Below are 7272 nucleotides of genomic sequence, written 5' to 3' on the forward strand. Positions count from 1 at the left end.
TGGGTATCAAACCTGGTAATCACTAGCAAGCCTCGCGCTCCTGAAGAACTCCGAAAATGTGTCGATATGAGACATGCAAACAAGGCTATTAAACGTGAAGGTCACGTGACACCAACAATTTAAGACATTCTGATATGGCTCTCAATGGCTCTACTGCATTCAGTTGTGTAGATCTCATAAAAGGGTTTCTAACAAGAATCACGCAATATGACGACATTCGCAACTCATGTTGGTCTACATCGTTATAAACGTCTGCATTTCGGTGTTAACGCAGCTCCGGAAATATTTCAAAATGAAATACGCCAAGCTTTTAGTGGATTAAAAGGTGTCATGAATATCAGCGATGACATAATCATTCATGGTAAAACGCGAGAGGAACATGACAAAAATCTAGAAGCATTATTTTAACGTTTGACAGAGAAAAGAGATTTTTCGGGAAAATCAAAAATCGCGTTCTATGGATACGTATTTTCCGACCAGAGAATCTCGCCAGATCTGAAGAAAGCAGAATAACCTAAAAGTGCATCTGAGGTCAAAAGTTTTCTAGGATTAACAAATTACCTGTCCCAATTCATAGACAATTACTCTACGTTAACATAACATCTGCGTAAAATAACGCAGCAGGGCGTGAAATTTCAATGGAATGACTCACACGAATCAGCATTCATTCGTCTGTGTTGCAAAGTGATAAAGTACTTGCGTACTTTGACTCCAAGAAAAAACAACAGAACTCTGGGTCGATGGATTCCCAGTAGGCGTGTCAGGGATTTTAACACAAGAGGGCAGTAGTGGCACTAGTAGGTCTTTACCTGAAGTAGAGCAACGCTATTCGCAAGTCGAAATCGAAACATTAGCAGCCGTGCACAGATTCACTCATTTCCAACTGTACCTGTTTGGGAAAAAGTTTATCTTGAAAACAGATCATCGCCCAATTCTTGGAATTTTAAACAGTACCAAGGACATTCAATCAGCAAGTCTTGACCGATGGAAATTAAAACTTACGGCTTACAATTCTGAACTTGTCTGGGTACCGGGCCCGTCCCAGATAAGCGGCTACTTATCCAGACACCCAGTCAATCAATAATCAGTCTATAGCATCGCCGAGAATTATGTAAATTTCATCGTAAACAATGCCCTTCCTTAAACTGTGACATTAGCGGATATTGCACATGCAACACAGGACGACTGTGTCTTACAGTGTACAATAAAAACAATGAAAACAAATGATTGGAAATTACAAAATTGTGCAGTTAACGATTCGTTTAAGTGCTACAAAATGATATCTAAAGAACTGTCAGTGCTTTACACAGAAGATCGACAAGTACTGCTACGTGGTATAAGACTGTGCATGCCAACAAAATTTCAGAGACACTTGTGTAAATTAGCAAACCAAGGATACATCGGTCGCGTGAAATCAAAGGCTTTATTACGTGAAACTTGCTGGTTTCCGAACATGGCCAGACTTGTTGATCAAGAAATCATGCCAAAAACAACAACGAAACAAAGTGCAAGATCCTATCAAAATCTTGGAATTACAAAAATCTGTGTTTTCGAAGGTTTCTGTCGATTTTTGTGGACCATTTTCAGCAGAAATTTATTACATGGTTATCATTTGCGATCATTCGAGGTATCTTATTGCAGAGAAACTGACTAGTCTTCCGGCAAACACAGTCATTAACAAATTGGAATCAGTTTTCGCAATGTTCGGTTATTGCCAGGTCATTCGAAGCGACAATGGCCCACCGTTTCAGAGAGTATGCAGAGCATGCAGGATTCAAGCATAGGAAAATAACTCGATGGGTAATCCTATAGCAGAATCGTTTATGAAACCGCTCTCAAAAGCAATCAAATCTGCCGCAATTACTGGAAATATTGTAAAAGATGAAAAAACGAGTTTCTTGCTGAACTATAGAAACGCACCTCACAGTATAACACAGCTATCTCCAGCTGAGGTAACTTTTTCTTGTATCAAATATAATCTTGTGACCCTGACATGATCCCACTAGGGGTTAGGGCATATGATCCAAAGACGAAATAAGTTCAAACCTTGAAAATGACCTCGTGAACTTGACACATCAAACTGGAACACAGGTTTTGAACATTATCTTGATGAGATAGACCCAAACTTGATGACAATTCGACATGGCGTTTAGAAGATAAGGACTGCACACGAATTTAAGTCTTAAACTTTCAAAGTGACCTAGCTTGACTTTGATACAATACGGCTGGGACATGAATTCTTCACACAGCTATGGTTAGGTGAACATTTGAACCATGTTTGATGGAAATTCGACAGGACGTTTTAGAGACATAAACTAGGCAAAAATGTACTGACGGGTGGATGGATAGACAGATGGACGGGCGAAGACATCTCTATCTCCTGTTACCACGGCTGGGTATACAGTTGAATAACGCATAAGTTGGTGCAACTAGATATCTTTTATAAAAATGACTTTCCATCTTAGCGGAATTGCCGTCTTAGCATATTTTGCATTTTCTACAGTTTTTCAATAATTCTGCTACATTTTTGTGAGTGAGTGAGTTAGATTTTACGGCGAATCGACACAAAATGGTCATATATCGCCGAGCTACATTTTTGTCAACTAAGATCTCCCACAGAGCCGGCATTAAGTCCCTGTAAATCGGTAATACGTACGACACCTTTGGTTTGCACAATCATCCGTTTTTTCTGTCAAAAAAGGCACTTGCTTGACGTCTTAGCATGCTAATTTTCTCTAAACAAAACAGTTTTCCCGTTTTCAGGCCAAAACTGTTCATCTGTTCATAAAACCGTTTACTTGTGAGTGAAGTACTCACTTTTTGTCTTAGCCTGCGCATATTTAGTCATATTTGATCAAGAAATAAAGAACTTACGCTACTTTGAAGAATCAAAGCGACGGAATTCAGCTTGCCGTATTAGCCATAAAATAACGTCAAAGTCACGTGGTATGGGCACACTGATAATGTTCGGACGAAAACTCAACATAAAACTACCAAAATTCACTGCGAAAGTCAAAGACAAATATATCAGACAACGAGACTGTCTGTTAAATTGAAAAACAAAACGTATGCTGACAAAACACGACATGCTCGAGCATCGCGACCTGAAAGTTGGAGACAAAGTACTTCTGCGACGTGAAACCTACACGAAAAATCAAACATTTTATCATCCGACCCCGCGGGAATTTGTTAAAAGGCAAGGGTCAACAAGGAGGAGTCTTCATCGACATTTACAGGTCTACAACGATCGCAATGTCAAATGTACCTTTTGACATATGACAAAACAATGTGAATGAATGTACGAAAACATGTGTTTATTTTCATTGAGCAATGATTATGCTGAAACAAATGTGTTTAAATGATATACTAGTACGTGGAACTTCATGTAATTCTGTTTATAAGATTTTCTTTGGAATCATAAAATCATCCAGTTTCATAGTTATATGCTATTTTTCTCATTATGCTAGATTCGAAAATTCACTGGAATATGCTGGATATATTAATTCAGTGGCAATATAGCGTGACATTTCATGAAGTGATACGCGTCATAATAATACGCGTTTGAAAATCATCACAAGCAATTAGTGTAAGCATTATGCGAGAACAAACCATGGCATTTTTCCCTTTATTTTTCAAACATTTTATCACAGCAATATTATTCTGTTGAATCATGCAAAAAAAATTAAATGCCATATTATTCACCTTGCTAATAGTTTAATGTTTTCGCAAAATGCATTTATAATTAAGATTTATCAGTGATTCTCAGGACCTCAACGACGCAAGATAAACATTACTTGATTTTACAGCGAAGGATCATAACGGCAACAAAACTGATATTTTAATGTTATCGAAGTTGGATTTTATCTCAAGTGCTAATTTGTATGAGACTAACTTTTGTCGAAGGTGAAAGAGTGGGCATTAAAAAAATGTTCGCAAATAGGAATTCAATTAATGTAGTCATCCAATTTCAAACAAAAAACATGTGTTTGATATACCAGTTTCATTTCAATTACATAATCAGTTTATGCTGACATGTTATATAAATTTCAGACTTTTATCACAAGGACGAATCTAAAAGAAGACAGGGATGTAGTATTCGAATGTATTCATATTTAGCCCCGCTTCTCAGCGGATCAGAGAACAGCATCTCTTGTTGCATTGCCTCTATATATTATTGTACAATACTGTAATATGGTCAGAGTGTGTATGTGCCTGTATGATAGTAACGTATATAAAACCATCCCAGTCTTGAGTCTGAATACTTATCCCTTAATACCAAGGGTCTGGACATAAATAACACATAGATAAACACTACAATCTCCTTGATGCTCTAAACTATAAACTGACAAACCCAAATGTCATCATTATCTTGAAAAACGCGGAAAGAAACGCAAACTGCTTATGAAAGATAGTGTGAAAATGAAGTACTGTGTTTCATGTAAATTATGCACAAATTTATGGGTTTGCTGTTTGCGCGAAAATCTTAGAACGTGCTTTTTCACATTGAATATTTATTCTTTCCTATTGAGCTACTCAATGGTGTTTTGCCAATGTTACACTACTGTGTTCTTTTATTATTTTGTCATAGTTGTCTCTTTACTTTGTCTATGTATTTTTGTTTATTTACATGATGTACAAATACACGCTGCTATTTGGGTTCAGAATGAGGTGACAGCGTTCTGTGAAAGTGGCTGTTTCTATTGATTTTGTTTGTTTGTTTTGGGTTTAACGCCGTTTTTCAACAGTATTTCAGTCATGTAACGACGGGCAGTTAACCTAACCAGTGTTCCTGGATTCTGTACCAGTACAAACCTGTTCTCCGCAAGTAACTGCCAACTTTCCCACATGAATTATCGGAGGTGGAGGACGAATGATTCAGACACAATATGTCCTTTATCAAATCGTCACGGAGAACAGACGATCGAACTCGCGACCCCGCGATTCATAGACCAACGCTGTCCCTACTAAGCTAAGCGGGCGGGCTCCCTGTTTCTATTGAACCTTTACCTTTGCTTTGCTATGCCAAATATACAGAATTATAAGAGTACAAAGCTAGACCGATTGCTAGACGTGTAGGTCCACTATAGGTTTGAAAGATTTTGAAAGGGAGTATTTCTGTCAAATTTATACCCCACATTTTTACAGACGAACGAAAACATTAATATGGTTCGACAACTGACCGAGACTCTTTAGCTATTATATATATGGCATCGTATTAATTTCTAGTTTTAGTGATGGAAGAAGAAACCTAGGATTGTTACAGTTAAAGCAGACAGAAAAAAACAACAATATTTGGACAACAGCGACCGTTATCAATTTGTCCATATGTACCACTTTGTCTCTATATTTCGTGTATATCAATTACGTACACATCCACACATGCACTAATTCGATCGGGTTTCGTTTTAAGAGAGATTTATTCTTATCAAATCTTTCTCTTTTTTCATGTTAACATGTTTAAATCATTTGTGTGAATAAATGCATATGATAGTAAATAAAACACTTATATGACTTACGTCAGAAAAGAATATGATTTGTACAAATACACGGAATTATGTATACATGTACAGTCAAATTGCAATCACTCGAAGTGCCAAGGGACTACCTAATAATTTCGAGTTAACACGTCTTTTGACTGACCGCATTCGATAATTTGTCGAGTTGACTTGGGATATTTTTTAGGTAACACCGGGCCTTTCTCTAGATTACTCGTCATTATCTTTTATCACCACACTCAACAAAATTCCTAATCGGTCAGTTTGTATTGTATTACTATTTTGTTAATAATGTATTTACAACAAATTTCACATACCGACATTTCAATAGGTACTGCAGCTAATTATTGATTTATTTTTGGCCGACTCACGGCCAACGTAACCGTTTTAGGCGTTTTGAACAAAATTGCATATTTTGCACGTGCAAGGCACGTGCACCATTATGCACGTGTTAATGAACACTTTTGGCATAACTGACGAAAGTCCTTCTAGAAAAACACAAATCATCGTGAAATTGACACAAGAGCAATGCGCACAGGCTGTCGGGATTTTACAACAAAATTCAAAATCGGTCACTTCAATAATTGTACTTCGGTTAGATTTTGCCAAAAGAGCGCGGATGGTAGATAACTAACGACTGAAGGCTCTTGTAAAGGGAAATAAGGTTAAAATGGAAATAACTATCAAAGTAATAGCTACAAACAAATTATATCAAAATTCTTTTGAAATTGCAAAAAGTAATTACAAACGTGTCGTAAATGTGTCCCGGCTGGCATCATTCCGACAGCTCGCTCGCGTTGCTTTTGTGTCAATTTCACCATGATATGTGTTTTTCTAGTAGGACTTTCGTCAGTAATGCCAAAAGTGTAAACGAACACGTCCATATTGGTGCGCATGCACTGCACGTGCAAAATATGCAATTTTAGTCAAAACGCCTAATATGGTTATTTTGACCGTGAATCGCCAAAAATAAATTATTAATTAGCTGCTTTCCATATTCAAATGTCGGTATGTGAAATTTCGTGTGAATACATGCATTATTAACAAAATAATAATACAATATAAACTGACCGATTAGGAATTTTGTTGAGTGTATATATTATTGCAGTTTTATTGTATTCTTTTATGTATAAGGTAATTGGTGAAATAACAGTATTACTAAAAGAATGAATTCAGCGTCAGTCAAACCAGTACTTAAAAAATTTAATCACCCAATTTAATGAACATCGCACTCGCATGTTATTAATTCCAACATGTTTAAACTGATCGACAGTTGTTTAGAGATTATATAACACTGATGACGTAATTAGCGAAAACACAAGCCGAGACACGCTAACACACTTATCCAATCAAAGGTGTGAAAAACTTCGATTGAACGTTTCGAGTGATAGAGATATCTATCGACGAGTTTTTCCCATGTCGGGGTTAGAATTATTGTCGAGTCATCGCAGTTTTCGAGACATCGTATGAGGAGTAATTGCATTTTATTTACATTGAAGATATTAGGAAAACGCCGTAACTTCATATTTATTTCAAGTGGGCTTGTGGAGTAAGTGCTTTTTCGAGTGTGACATCTTTGCTAAATGTGTTTTTTTATCACGGACGAACAAGACGAAAACATACTCCAAGCGATCGCACTACCGCATGTTGTCTCAGGTGCATAACTTTTACTATGAATTTCCATTCCAATAAAGTGTAGTGACTGCAGGTAAAATCCTTTTTGAGATATGTGTAACATAACTTTTCTCTGACGGACAGAATGAGGGATGGACAGACA

The sequence above is a fragment of the Mercenaria mercenaria genome, chromosome 12 (genome assembly GCF_021730395.1).
Source record: "Mercenaria mercenaria strain notata chromosome 12, MADL_Memer_1, whole genome shotgun sequence".
In the NCBI taxonomy this organism is placed as follows: domain Eukaryota; kingdom Metazoa; phylum Mollusca; class Bivalvia; order Venerida; family Veneridae; genus Mercenaria; species Mercenaria mercenaria.